This window comes from Bos mutus, chromosome 13, assembly GCF_027580195.1.
Source record: "Bos mutus isolate GX-2022 chromosome 13, NWIPB_WYAK_1.1, whole genome shotgun sequence".
Classification (NCBI taxonomy): Eukaryota; Metazoa; Chordata; class Mammalia; order Artiodactyla; family Bovidae; genus Bos; species Bos mutus.
Genome location: NC_091629.1, coordinates 39206028 through 39221187, shown reverse-complemented (window position 1 = coordinate 39221187; position 15160 = coordinate 39206028).

Genomic DNA, 15160 nt, shown 5'->3' with positions numbered 1-15160 from the left:
TGAAACCCGGATGGGTATCATCCGGGCCGTTGAAGGGCTGGTTTCAGTAGATGCTTAGTGTTTTCCAGGACTGTTGTGTCCACAGTGAGAGGCTCACAGGAGGACATAGACTGGTCCCCAGGGCATGTGCCTCTGAGGGTGGTCAAACATCAGGAGACAACAGGCCCTTTCCAGGAGGTGGGTGGGAGTGTGGGGCCCTGACAGGCACCCAGGGTGGGAGGGAGGTTCCCAGCTTGTGGGTGAAGTCTGTCTACTGGGAGATGGCCAGGTCATGTGCTCCCAGTCAAGATCGGAGTGAAAAGCAAATGACACCCAACAGACCCCAGGTGAAGCTAAACCGTAGTTCTCAGCTCTCCTGCCAGAAACGGCTTTCTCAGGGGAGCAGGGCTAGAGCCTATGGAGGCCTTTTTTTGGCATCTTCTAGCACCAACCAGGGACACAGTCACTGACGGGACTACTTGCCCTGCTGCTGCTGCTGCTGCTAAGTCGCTTCAGTCGTGTCCGACTCTGTGTGACTCCATAGACGGCAGCCCACCAGGCTCCCCCGTCCCTGGGATTCTCCAGGCAAGAACACTAGAGAGGGTTGCCATTTCCTTCTCCAATGCATGAAAGTGAAAGTGAAGTCCCTCAGTCATGTCCGACTCTTAGCGACCCCATGGACTGCAGCCTACCAGGCTCCTCCATCCATGGGATTTTCCAGACAAGAGTACTGGAGTGGGGTGCCATAGTCACAGCTTTAAATGTAAGCCCATCATCGCTCCAGAGACGCCAATGATGATGTGTATGAATCTGCTCATCCCTCGCTTTGGCTAAGTGCCCCAGTCCTGCATAAAAATATCAGATCAATAGCCACACATTCACTCTTCTCGAATGAACCAAATGCAGCTTCCATGACCTGCTTCTCCCTGGGTGGGCCTTCTGCTTCTCCTGTCCTGCCCTCCTGTGGGTGTTGGGGCCTGACCCAGGCAGTGTCAGCTGCAGTAACTCCCTGGGACAGCCCCTGCCCAACCCCTCTGGTGTCTCTCCGGAGGGCCTCAGGGGCTGGGCTGAAGAGGAGGGGTTCTGTGTACCCCAGAACTTGGAAAATCCTGGAGAGCAGCTTTGGGGGCACTGAACTTTCTGCAGTCCTCTGGGGTTGTCCCTGTCTTTGAAGGTTTTATAGTGGTTCCATTTCCAAGGTAACTCTTTCCACCTGGCGTATCCCCTTCTGGCCCCCTTCCTCCTGAGCTTGGCAGAGGGGCTTTGGGGGTGGGCAGGAGGCCACATTCTTCCAGCTGGTTTGCTCATCAGGGGAAGAGGAGCAAGGCTGGGGGGGTCACAGCTCTGCTTGAAGACCCACTGAGGATGGGGTGGACACTTCAGTCCATCAGGGAGGGGAGAGGGGCTCTGGCCAGCACGGAGGGGAAGGGGGCCCGGTGGGGACCCCAGGTCCAGCCCAGACCTTCCTGTGCCCCCACATTCCCAGATATACCAGAGACACAAAGGTGAGCTGAGGTCGTTGGCAGAGGTGGCAGGGCCGGTGGGTGACTGGCTTCTGCTGAGAAAAACCAGGGCCAGGAACACCCGATCATTATCTTGAAACTGAAGGACTTTGGGTCCCTGCTCAGGTTTGTCAGAGATGCTTCTCTGTTAGCAGGTCTGCTCGGGCAGCGGAGCTCAGCATTGCCTCAGAGATTTAATTCCTGGAGCCAAGAATGAGGGAAGTTGCTGCAAGGAGCAGGTTTCCCCCATCCTCCTAACTCCATCATGACTCAGACAGATTGGAGTCTGAGAGTCAGAGTGAGCTTGTATGGGTGGGGCTGCCACCCCCTGCCCACCTTGCCCACTCTGGCAGTTGCAAGTAGGACCCCTGTCCATGTGGCCATTGTCTCCTCAGACAAGAGAAGCTGGGAGGGAAGCCGGGGGTCAGCAGAGCAGGGGCAGGGGCCAAGACCACCGGGAGGCGAGGAGAGGCCTCTTACGTGAACCTAAAGGCAGAGTCAGCCACTTCACTGGAGGACGGCCTGTGAGCCCACCAGCCATTCTCAGGGAAGGCCGTGTGCTGCCCTGCAGCTGCCAGGCCCACGTGCAGAGGCCTCCACGAAGTCCTGTTCTGGGACCTTATGGGAGATCCCCAAGCCTACTCTCATCTAAGCTGGGGCTGCCCTGCTTTCCTCTTCATGGCGAGGGTGAGGAACCAAAGATGGCATGCCTGGGATTCACAGCCCACCAGGGAAACACCACCATCGGCATCCTTGCCCTGATGTGTGGTGTCTGGGGGCAGAGAGAGCTGGGGAAACCCTGGGATCCAGGACATGCTTCCAGGAATATCCAGAGTCTCTCACTCCGGGAAGGTGCCCTAGTCTCCCTGTGAGCCTCCCTCCTGTTCTCCTTCTATGTCAGCAGAGTACCCCTACTAAGACCCTTCCCCAACCCTCATCCATCCCTGTGGTCCCTCCCCCATCCACAGCACTGAACTTCTGGCCACTCTCAATGAAGGACATGTCAGCTCTGGATTTGGCACAATTTTCAGTCATTCCTATTTTAATAATAACAACAAAAATAGCACCTGCACATCATGTGCATTGTCACCCCCAAACGGAAGGTCCTCCTGACCGACCAGAAGTTCCCTACTTGGGAAGAGGCTATTGGGGGATTGGACAGAGCACAGAGGAAGGCTGGGGGACAGAAAGTTCCAGGACTGGCCAGTGGTTCATGGAGGGACCTTGGGTAGTAATTTGCCTTCTTCACGTGAGGAAAACCTGCCCAAGCAGGCCAGTGGATCAGGCATGGGGATTTGGGCATAGTGCTTCCTTAAACAGTAGAGAAACCAGTGGAGAGCATTTTCAGAACTTGCCTGTGGACAGCTCCCTGCCAAGCTCACCGCCTGCCCCAAGGCGAGCCCTAGGCTGGTGGGCAGGAGACATGTGGGGATGCCCATGGGTGCATCCTGGGGAGCTGGGCTTGCAGGCGCCCAGCCCCACCCCGTGCCCTCCCCTCTGTGTGTCTCTGAGCCCCAGGTACTGATGCCAAAGGAAGAACCCTTGAGCTGGAAGACGAGAGCCATTAATCTGAGTCTCAGCAACTTAATTAAAATGCTTGCTCGCTAATGGTTCCAGGCGCAACTCGGAATGAGGGTGTTAACACAGAGACTCACTATATTTGGGGACTCCCTAGCCTGAAAACAGGCCTGCCAAGCTTCTACTATACCCTCAACGGACCTAGTGCCAACACACGAATTATTCATGAGGCACTGTATTAATTGTATTGATCTATCAATAATTAATAACGACATGCTAATAACCACTTCTGTGGCTAGTCTATGCTGCTTACTCAAGCCCTCCCCACGATGTCCACCCTGGGATGAGGACCATACAGCTTCGGGGGACCAGAGCCTAGCCAAAGGGCAGCGGAGAGCAGTGGGCACATTGCCTGACTATACCCCACCCTGCCAGAGGGAAGTGCAGAAAAAGTGGCACCAAATGGCATGGTGACATGGGTCCCTCCCCAGGTGTGTCCAGGAGGGAGGCCAAGGGCATCGTCAGGTGTGTCCCTCAGCTGACCAGTTGCTTGTGTGTATGTGCTAAGTCGCCTCATTCATGTCTGACTCTTTTGTGACCCCATGGAGTATAGCCCACCAGGCTCCTCTGTCCATGGGATTCTCCATGCAAGAATACTGGAGTGGGTTGCCATGCCCTCCTCCAGGGGATCTTCCCCACCGAGGGATGGAACCTGCATCTCTTAGGTCTCCTGCAGTGGCAGGTGGGGGTCTTTACCGGTTGGTCAGTTATTCCCAACTGTTGGCTGGAGCTCTGTGCTGCCGGGGTAGGCCCATGGGGGTCAAGTGTGTGGGCTCCGGGCCAGCCTGGCTCCAGTCTCAGCTGTTCTCCTCATGTCAGCAGGCCCGGGTGGGTCTCTTCACCCCTGAAGCTCCACTTGGCCTTGAGGAGGGACCTCCTGCTGGGGGAGGCTTGTTTTAAAAATAAAATAAAAACAAGTCAGTGCTCTGCCCCTTGTCCCTTTTGCAGGGCCGGGAGGGAATGATGTTTGGCAGCTGATGTTTGGCGAACCCCACGGAGGCTGGTGCCAGGAGCCCTCCTGCCTCTGGGTTCCCAGTCCCTCTTCATGGGGGCACTTTCACCCAGATCACTGTTATTAGCCCTATTTTAAAGATTGGAAAGGACATTCTGGCAAGTTAAGGGCCTCATCCAAGGTCACAGCCCATGGAACACCTGAACTGGGCTTCAAATACAGGCAGAAGTTTCCAGAACCACAGAGCAAAGCCGCTAGGTGCCCCTCCTCCCATCCAACAGTTGGAGAGGTGGCACCCTGAGCCTTGTAGACAGGCCCCTTCCCCAGCACAGTCCTGCAGCCCCTCCCCTGCTTTCTCTCTGCTGCTTTTTTCACTTTCTTTCTCTCTGTCTCTCTCCCCCATGTAATAATGATGGTTCCAGGATGATTATCTGGAGGGCCCCCGAGCATAGCAAGCCTGTCCCTTATAGGGGCCTGTGGGGTCTCCCAGATACACTGGGACCCTCGGCTGCTCCACACCTACCCACACGGGCTCTTGTCCTCGGCTTTTTGAGGGCTGGCTCCTTGGGGTGCGTGACTCGGAACGGAGCTGTCACAGTGAATAAAGGTGTGGATCTTGCTTTTGTGCCCTTTTGGCAACTTACCCCGGAAGAGGCCTCTCCTGAGCAGAGCAGACCCTCGGCATCGCGGGGAGATCCCAGTGGGGCCCACTTCCCAGTGCTCTCTGTGGGAGGGGTGGTCATCAAGGACAGGGGATGATGGGAGGACGTAGGATGGGGCTTCTAGTGAACTGTGAGTTCCTCTTGGAGGCTAGCTCTCATCCCTGCCAGAAAGTGGGGTTTGCCTCCAGCAGGGGGCCAGGGAAGGCTCCCAGGCAGTGTCTGTCCCCCCAGGGCTGGCTGTGCTACCGTAGGGCTTCCCTGAGCCTCAAGTCATGCTGACAACTTGGGGACACAGGCCTGGCTGGCAAGGTCCCTCTTGGACAGCATCTCCCCACATGGGTCAGCAACCAAGCAGGGAATGGGGATTGAGCAGATGGGGTTTGCGGTTGGCAGGGGGCATTGGGGTCTTTAGTGCCCATGGGTTCAGGAGCAGGAGGCCTTCTAGGAGAAGCAAAGGTGCAGAGACGGTGTGACCTGGCTGGGGGCAGCACCCCAGCAGCCTGGCACGGGGCCTGCTGGGTGATCGCAGCCAAGTGACCACATGTCCCAACGTCAGTGTCCTGGGCCAGCCGTGCACCCTCATGACCACCCAAGGGTCAAAGGGAAGACTTTGCTCAGCTCCTGGTGGGGAGAGTCAGGCGAACAGGCAAGAAAGCCTGGCCCCTAGTGGACCCTGGACCCAGAGGCCTGTGGGTGCCTCTCGAGGGCAGCCACCCTTCCCAGGCCTGCCCTCCTTTTCTGTGTGTTCCTGCCTGATCTTGGCCTTGAGGGAGGAGCTCCAGGTTGGGGAGGCCCTGCAGGCTTGCACAGCAATGGGAACCTGGTGAACGAATCTGGAGTCTTGGTGCAGCCACACCAAGGCCCCAGTAGCAGCCGCATAGATTGTGGGGGTCTTCGAGCACCAAACCCCACATCAGGGAACCTGCGGTCCCTAGAGGCTGTATGGTCCTGTTGCGAGAGGGGTTTGCTTTAAAGCGAGTTTGATCAAGAAGTTGTTCCTAAGGCTTTGGAGAAACTGCTCTGCGGACAACTTGGGGGAGAGGCAAGGGGCTGGGGCGAGAGGGGCAACTGGCATTTTTCTCACCGTCTGGGTGTTAAACCAGCGGCAATGGCTGCTTTCACTCAAAAACGAGCATTGGAAAGCTTCGGAACACAACATTCAGAGAGCAGGGCGGTGAGGACCCCAGGTCCTAAGAAACCAGGTTTGAGCAGCTGCCCTCCTCCCCATGCACAGTACCCTTCTTTGCAAAGCCCCCAACAGGGCAGAGGACTCCCAGTTTGACTCACCCCCTCCCCACTGCCCCCTCCTCTGGGAGGACTTCACGAGGGCCTGTAGGTCTCTCACTTCACTTCTATTTGCTCCTCCCGTCAAGCTGTTTAGAAAGAAAGCACTTAGCACTCCCCGCACCCCCACCCTGTCCCTGAGTCTGCAGCCCAGCCTAACTGTTACATGTGAGTTTCCGTGACTGAGACCCATAGACTCAGGCTGCTCGGAATATATTCGTCCAGGAACCTGGGTATGTGTGTGCTAGGTGACAGCAGACAACCCCTTGCTGCCGAGAGGGGCTTGTCACTGCCTCTCTGGTCTGAGGGGGAAATGGACAAACAGCAAAACCAGTCAACTGTGCCCTCCCCCGACCAGTGGGGCCACTGCCAGGCTGGACGCCCGCGCTAGCATCTCCCGCTGAAGTCCCCCACTCCGTGTGCACACTGATGGGGATGCCTTGAGGGGAGATGTCAATCTTTGTTCAGCTGCTTGGACAGGTACCACCCACATCACAATTTTCCTTGAAGTTGTCTGATTTAAGCACCTGAACTGGTGTTTGACCAAAGAATTGGGCACCAAGGCCCAGCCGATGAAGCTGTGAAGTCACCTCCTCCCTCCCCAGTGTGATGGGGGTCTTCCCAACCCCACTGCCAGAAGGCGGGGAGGCCTGGTATTTCTGGGATTAAGTCACATCTTCCACCCGCTCTCCCAAAGGAGGCCTGTGATGCAGTGGCAAGAGTCTCGGAAGGATTCATGGCTTCTGGCTCCAGGGAGCCTACAGGCCTGTGAGCTCTGTGCTCATCTTCATCCTAACCCACTCAGGAAACACCTGAGAAGATTCTGTGCTGTGCTCAACAGAGACCAGTAGAGGCAGGGCGCATGGGGTGGGAGGGGTCAAGGCAGTCACTCCTTACCTGCTTTGGGTGAGTTATCAGGGAGGACTTCCTGGGGGAAGAGATGTGAATCATGAGACCCACATGATGGGTAGGAGTTCTGAGCAGGTGACTTCTCCCAAGTTGTCCCCAGGCCTGCTGGCCACCTGGGCCTTGAGTGCCCTCTGGGAATAGGGATAGGTGTGCACCCGTGTTCTGAGTACCAGCAACATGCTTCTGCAGGTCGCAGCCACACCAACTCCAGGGCTTGCAGTCACGGTGAATTCACCCCACATGCCCCGCCCTCACCTGGACACACATGGCTGAGCTGAACACATAACATGTGAGCAGAACCCCCCTCAGACCCAACCTGCAATGCAAGGTCCACCTGCCCTACAGTCAGGTGTGACACTGCTGTACAAACACAGACCATGTGCCCAAAACACACAGGCCACTCACACACATCCCCTGTAGGTGACAGGTCACCACACAGACAAGGCAGCTGGCTCTCCCATCAGAGTCGGCTGTGGGCATGTCTAGGAGCAGTGCACGTGGCCAGAAGACATCCAGAATATTCCTAGCCCAAGGTGGCAGCAGATGGCCCTGCCCAGAGCCATGTGTCCTTCCTGCTAGCCACACTCCTCAGCCCAGATCAGCCGGACTTTTCCACAGCTGAATGGGTTGGAGCCTAGGGACTGAGGGCCTGTGTGACCCGGGCAAGTTGCTGCATCTGGGCCTCAGTTTCATCTGTAAAGCATGATGATGACTGAGAAGCAATGCATTGGGGCACACTGCGGAGGGAAAGCGCTTAGACCCAGACCCACAGGGAGAGGCGCCCAAGGCTGGAAGCACTTCAGGGATCCCGCCCTGGGGCTGCCACCCAAGCAAGACTGGACACCCCCCAGGGCTCACCCTGCAGCCGACACTTCCTGGGCTGCCTGGGTGCTGCCTTGAGGCTACAGGAGCACAAGTGGATGACGCATCACTGCCGCTCCAGGATTCCACAGATGTGTGAACTATGTGTTCCTGAGGGCGAGTGTGGAAACCTAATTTGGTGGCTTCATGCTGCTTATACTCGCTAAAGAAAGCCGCTCCAAGAGAGTATCTGATGAGTGCCTCCCTGAGTGGAAAGCTGCCTGGAAGCACTGGTTCCGGGATGGGGGTGGACAAGTGTCAGTAGAGAGGAGGGTTTCCTGAGTGAGTTCACCTGGGAGCACATGGCACCAATGTCAAATGGCCCCTCCTGCCAGCCTGCAGCCCATCTCTGGGACACCATGAGCTGAGGCTCTGACCACACAGCTAATGTAGCGACTATGGGACCGACGGTCCTTGGGACCCATTGTAGGAAGAGCAGCTTCCAGTAAACTTCATCCCAGGACTGGGAGACTGGCGGGCAGAAGTGGGACCCCCTCTCAAGGAACACTTGGTGGACACACTGCCCAGAGCCAGCCCCTGGTTAGGCTGCCACAGTGGGGAACACTGGCATCTTTGTCTGGGTCCCTGAAGCAGGCACTGGACAGAGGTTTGGAGTAGGTACATAGTCTGTATGGAGGTGATGCAAGCAAAGCCTCAAGGAGCTGGGAGGAGAGAGCAGGAGGAGGAGAGGCCATGAGGGAAAGCTGATGAGGGGTGACTGCCTTGAGCCTTGGGGCTCAGTTCTACCGAGGACCCTGATGTTGCCCCAAGTGAAGGACCTGAGTGTGGGACACTGGGTGTCTACCACCAGCCTCTTGGGGATGGGGCCTCTCTCCTGGAGGCTCTCCACCTGCCCCGCGCACTGTTCACTCAGGCCACAGATGTTCTCTGTGGGTGGCAGAAGCCAAAGCTGTCCAAGGTGGCCCCGGGACCATCCACAGCCCCCCACCTCCCTTTGTGAGCTTGCTTTCAGCACCAAGGAGAGCAGCCGCCAGGCCATGCTGGCCCCACACCAAGGTCTGTGTTCTCTGGGACAGTGACGCCTGGGTTGGCAGCAGGCTGAGGTCAGGTTTGTACACCACACAAAGGCAGAATTTTACATGGTTTTCTGCTGGGGCAGAAAGTGCTGCAATTGTCAAGAGTGATGGCTTCTCAGGCAGCAGTTTGTGCGAGACAAGGTTTCCTTTTTCATCTGGGACATGAATAACCAACTTCCTACCATTCTGCCTGGCCTTTTACTATTAATATTATATAAGTTTCAGGTACACGGTGCTAGGGCTCAACATCAGTATACACTACACAGTGGTCACCCCCACAAGGCCAGCTGCAACCCACCCCTAAAGCCCTCCCTGCTGGTAATCTGCTCCCTGTATCTATCAGTTTGCTTTTGTTTCAATTTGCATTTTTAGATTCCACATGTGAGTGAAATCATATGGCATTTGTCTTTCTCTGTCTGACGTATTTCACTTAGTGTAATACCTTCAGGGTCCATCTGTGTTGTCACAAATGGCAGGGTTTCATTCTTTTTATGGCTGAGTAATATTCCTTTGTGCGTGTACCATATCTTCTTTATCCATTCATCCATTAATAGACCCTTACATTGCTTCCATGTCTTGGGCATTCCCTATCCATCCATTTATCCATCTATCCATCTGCACATCTCCTTGCCTACCGGATTAGACAGGGCTGACACAGGCCTGCAGGTGCATGGGGCCCTTATCTCAGCAGAGCTGGTGTGAAAGTCTTACAGGGACCCAGATATTGGGGGGTGATTCTGGTCAAACCAGCAGGAAATGGCAGTGCTAAGCCCTGAAACCAAATCTGGGGTGCTCAGGCTGACCAGTCCCTGGGCACACAGGCCCTAAACTCCAAATCCTGCATGGCCAGGGCCTTTGCACATGTGTGCATGTGTGCAAGTATGCACGCATGTGCACAGAGGTCAGAGCACAATGGAAGTTGTGTTGAATACAAAGTGTTGCACACATGACACGTGTGAACATGTCATACACACATTCATGCGTGTGTGTACACACAAGCACAACCCAAAGCACACCCACAGCCGCCACCCTTCCTCTGCCCCTGGGAAGAACTTTCAGAGACAACAGGTGAAAATGCGCAGTCCCAGCCCTGGGAGACTTGGAGCCCATTTTTGTCCCAAGTCCTTGCCTGGTTGATGGTGAAGAGTGGGGCTCAGTGACTGGTTGGAGCCTGTGTTTGCAGTGCTGGGCCTGGCATGGTGAATGTGCCAGGCAGGCAGCCGAGCAAGGGCTCGGGCCAGTGCGGGGCCAGGTCACAGAGATGGGCTGCAGGAAAGGGAGGGGCGGGCCAGGCTGTGCCAGCCACGGGGGAGGCGCCTCCGCTGCAGGTCCATTAACAGCATGGATGGAGGCTCCGGGCTGGAGCCAGAGATGACTTAAGAGAACACCAGAGGGATGGGATGTGGTCCAGGAGAACACAGCCTCGTGCCAGGTGAATAATTCAGCAGGCTGGCTGAGACAGGAGGCGGGCAAGGCTGCTCCAAGCAGCCAGTGAAGGGCAGGCAGGACGAGGGTTGGCAGTGGGTTCCGGGTCATCCCCACACCCGTGGAGAGAACAGTGGGGAAGCAGAGGTATGGAGGGCTCCCCACCCTGTCCCCAATTTGTGCCTGAGCTGATGCTTGGCCTCACCAGGGAGAGGCTTGCAGGAGGGCACTGCCTAGCCACACGGGCTCGGGACTCCTGCTGGACCTCCCACTGAAGAGCAGGAATCCAGGGTCAACACAAGGTCAGGGCAAAGGTCTGGAATGTGGGTGTCAATTTGGGGTCATCGATATCTGGGTGACCTTGAAGCCTTGGAACTGGCTGAGGTCACTGGGAGTGTGGACAGCGGGGAGAGGAAGCCTGAGTCCTGCAGCCCCAGGAAGGGAAGGAAAGAGGGGAGGCTGGGATGGGGAGTGTGAGAGAGAAGTTGGGGGATACAGTGTGTGCAGTAAGTGCTCAATAAACACAAAGTCCTTGGTGGCTCAGACAGTAAAGAATCTACCTGCAATGCAGGAGACCTGGTTTCGATACCTGGGTTGGGAAGATCCCCTGGAGAAGAAAATGGCTACCCACTCCAGTATTCTTGCCTGGAGAATTCCAAGCACAGAGGAGCCTGGTGGGCTACAGTCCATGGGTTTGCAAAGAGTCGGACATGACTGAGCAACTAACACTTACACTGTTTTCAGTAAGTTATTGGCTTAAAGCTCCCTGGTCAAGAGACTGTGGGACTCACCTGCCCAAGTCCAGATGGACAGATAGCAAGCTGGTCCCCAGGGTCAGTGTGGTGCTGTCACTTCGGCCATGTGCCCACGTTGCTGTGGTTCCCCTCCTCCGCTTCCTTGTGTGAGGCTCGGGTCACACAAGCTTCTAGGAGTGTGGGGGCTAGCTATGCCAGGACCCAAGCAAGCCATTACCCACCTCCTGCATCCTCTTCCATCAAGGGTGAGGAAGGGTCTTCCATGGACATCCACCCGGAGCCATATTTGCCATGACCAGAGGGCAGATGTTGCAGGCCCATTGTTCAGGAAAAAGTACTGAGGCCCCCACAGGTGGAGTCCCAGCACACAGTAGGACAAAACCCTGCCCTGATGGCTCCCAGTGCCCAAATCTGATGGAGATGAGCCCCTGAAGTCACCTCCGTGCAACAAGGACAATGAGCCTCCAACCACCAATAGGGGAAACATGTCAGGACAAGTGGCTGGTCTGGGACATAGATCAGCTGCATCTAGCTGGGGACACCGTTCTCCATGAGCCCCCTGTGGCCTCGGGAAGGAAGGATTGGCTGTGGGGGGTGCTTTGCTCATGTCAACATGCCCACAGTTGCTGGGGGCTCTGGCTATGTCAGCCTTGGTGCTGGTCAGGCCTGGTTATTGGAGGGTGTGCTGGGCCTCGCCTGGACAGCCTCAAGGGAGGCCAGGCCTGATGAACATCAAGGCTACTTTAGCCAGCTCAGACTGCTGCAGCAAAATACCACATACTAGGTAGTTTACACTACAGAAATTCACTTTCTCAGGGGTCTGGAGGCTGGGAGTCCAAGATCAGGGCCAGCACAGTTTGGTTCTTGGCTCCCTCTCTGGCTGGTGGACAGCTCCCTTCCTGCTGGGTCCTCACAGGGCCTGCTTTTGGTGTGCATGCAGACAGAGTACTCACCTTATGGACCACTAATCCTGCCACGAGGGCCAAATCCTCATGACCTAATGTAACCGTAACTGCCTCCCACAGCCCTGGCTTCAAACACCATCACATTGGAGGCAAGGCTTTAACACATGCATTTGGGGGAATTTTAGGAGGATGTACACTCAGTCCAGGACATGCAGAAATCCTCAACAGATACTGAGAAATCAAATGAAGCAAGAGTAATAAATACGTCATAAGTAAGTGAATGTCAGCTGAGACTGAAACTCCAATATCTGGGCTGCCTGATGCGAAGAGCTGACTCATTGGAAAAGACCCTGATGCTGGGAAATTGGAGGGTAGGAGGAGAAGGGGGTGACTGAGGATGAGATGGTTGGATGGCATCACTGACTCAATGGACATGAGCTTGAGCAAACTCCAGGATATAATGAGGGACAGGAAAGCCTGGAGTGCTGCTGTCCATGGGGTCTCAAAGAATCGGACACAACCTAGCAACTGAACAATCGCAACAACAAAATGGACTTAGCCCTGCAGTGTGTGGCTGGCTCGGTGCTCAGTACAACTCAGGGAGCAGTGAGGACCAGGCCTGAGCTGCCCTGTGCCTGGTGGGGGAGGCAGAGTGCGGCCAGAAGCTGGGTCAAGCCAGCTTGATGCAACATATTCCTTTTCTGCATCAAAGTCCGACCAACATCTTCATCACCAGCACCAGCTGCCCACCCTCCCCCCTCCACCATGGGGAAAGGAGGGCGGGGCTGGACTCAGTCTGAGCTGGGGACCACCAGGCCACACATGGAGTTAGGAGCAGAGGGCTGGAGCCCATTCTGGCCCCTACCTCCCATTCTCTGGGCCACTCTGGCTGCTTGGGACGGCAGAAACCTAGTCAGACCCAAATTTCCCGCCCCACACACCAGCTCCAGGGGGTGAATAATTGGTGGCAGAGCCGATGAGCTCAGAGCTGGTGGCGGGGGCGATCTGGCCGAACAGCAGTGACTCAGCGGGAAGAAGGAAATGGGAAGCAGGCGTATCACACACACACCCAGCCCCGCGGTCACGGGCAAGAAGGGGGACGTGAGACATGTGGGCCATGACAGCTTAATGACCTTTGGTTAAAGCAGCCCCTGAACAAGTTAGTTCAGGGACGCTCTGTGCTGAGACCACTCCATCAGCTGGGCTGGGAGGGGTGAAGACAGGCAGGGGTCTCAGCCCTGCTGGGGTCTGAGGACAAGGCCTCTACACCCCCTCCCACTGTGCTCGCTCCCCTCGAGCTGTGGAGCCGTGCCTGTGGCAGCAGCAGCATGGCCAGGTGGGAGGGGCAGAGGCCAAGTAGGAGGGGCCCTGAGTGGGAAGGTGGGGCCACTCGGGCCAGCCCTCAGCCCCAGCCCTCCAGCAACTCCCATCAAGCCCCCATCTGGGACCCCTTTTGGGGCGTGGTGCCATCTGCCCCTGCCCCTCCTGTGAGAGCTGGCTTCTCAGAGACGGCCAGCCATTCTCTGCCAAAGCTGCCCACACCAGGGATGTGGGAGGAGGGTGCCCTGCAGCCCACCCGTCCTCCAGGGGCCAATTGAGGGATGGCTCACAGCAGTGTCAGGATCAAGCCCCAGGCTGGGGACCCAGCATCGGTGGCCGCTGTCCAGGTGAACAGGCCGCCGTTGGAGACTGGCCATTGGGAATCACATGGCCTGTATTTGTCAAAATGCTTCTCTGAATCACTCTGTGGCCTGATGCACAGTTGGACTGGGCAGCCTGGAACATTTAAATTTTTCACCCTTGGGAACTGCAGGGGAAGTCCCCTCCGAAAGTTCTCCCTCACACCTGTTTGAGCAGCTTTATAACATTCAAATTGCCGCTCATGCCTGTTGGGCACAATTTCATTAACAAGGAATAGAGTGCTTGTGGGTGACACCCTCCTCTTCCTGTGAGGACCAAGCTGCTTGACTTTTGCCCAGGTAGGCGGCAGTATCTGAGATTCCAAAAGGAGAGAAAGATGCTGCTGGTTGGAGAGACAGATAGGTGGGGGGCGGGGGGTGGTTTCTGATGAAGAAAAACCCCTTGCTGGAGAACAAAGGGTAAAAATAGCAGCTCAGCTAAATGGACCACACTCCCAGCCAATGATGCCAGCACTTCCTGCCCGCTGCTCTCCGAGGACCCACGCACTGACCCTGCGCCGGGAAGCGCTGGGCTGGGGGCCAACGGAGCACTCTCGGAGCTGAGAGAGGCCCAGATTTAACTGGTGTTATTCATTAGCTGTTTTACTCAACTGGCTGGCCAGGCCCCAACACAGCCCTGGCTGCCTCCAGGGTTGCAGAGATGTGGGACTATGGGCAAACATCCCCCAGGGCCGGGCAGTGTGCACCTCACAACCCCCCAACAGCATCCTTCTCCTTACACTTTGGTGACATGTCCCAGAGACTCGTACTCCTGAAGCTCACCATCCCTCCGCAGGCCCCATCCAAGGAACCTGGCTGTCAGCTCCCACTTTCTGACAATTTAGAACCCAGACAGATGGATGACAGGCAGATAAAGAATATTTGTTACAGCTTCAAATGTCAAAAATCCCCGTGCGTTAATTGCGGACCCAGGTGTGTCCCCCACTGTGGGTGATGGAGGCTTTGGTCTGGGGAACCTCTCAATTACACACCTGTCACGAGCAGATTCTCTGAGCTGTGGGCCAGCTGGAACCCCAGCTCATTCCAGCTCGATGGCCACACACGGAGGAGTGTGAGGGCCACTGTGTGTCCACCAAGGGCAGGCTAATTTTAGGTTATGTGATTTCCTCTTTAAATAGCATCCGAGGTGACTAGCAATGTGCATGCATGCTCAGTTGCTTCAGTCACTCTGACTCTCGGCGACCCCATGGACTGTAGCACACCAGGCTCCTCTGTCCATGGGATTCTCCAGGCAAGAATGCTTGAGTGGGTAGCCATGCCCTCCTCCAGGGGACCTTCCCAACCCAAGGATCAAACCCACATCTCCAACCCACATCTCCTATGGCTCCTGCATTGCAGATGGGTTCTTTACCCACTGAGCCACCTGGGAAACCCGCCCTTCTCCATATTAGGAGCATAAGCCATTTTAAAAATCTCCTCCTCCAGGTATGTCCAGTGGAGCCACAAGCCCGTGCCAAATGAAGGAAGAAATACGGGTGAGGGCAGCTGGAGGGGCCGGAGGGCTGAGCGGCTTCCAGCCCAGAGGCCTCAGCTTTCCCCCCGAGGGGTCATCCAAGGACCAGGAGTTTTAGGAGTGGAGCGCCCGCCCTCCGCATCCCCTGTCTGGCCAGG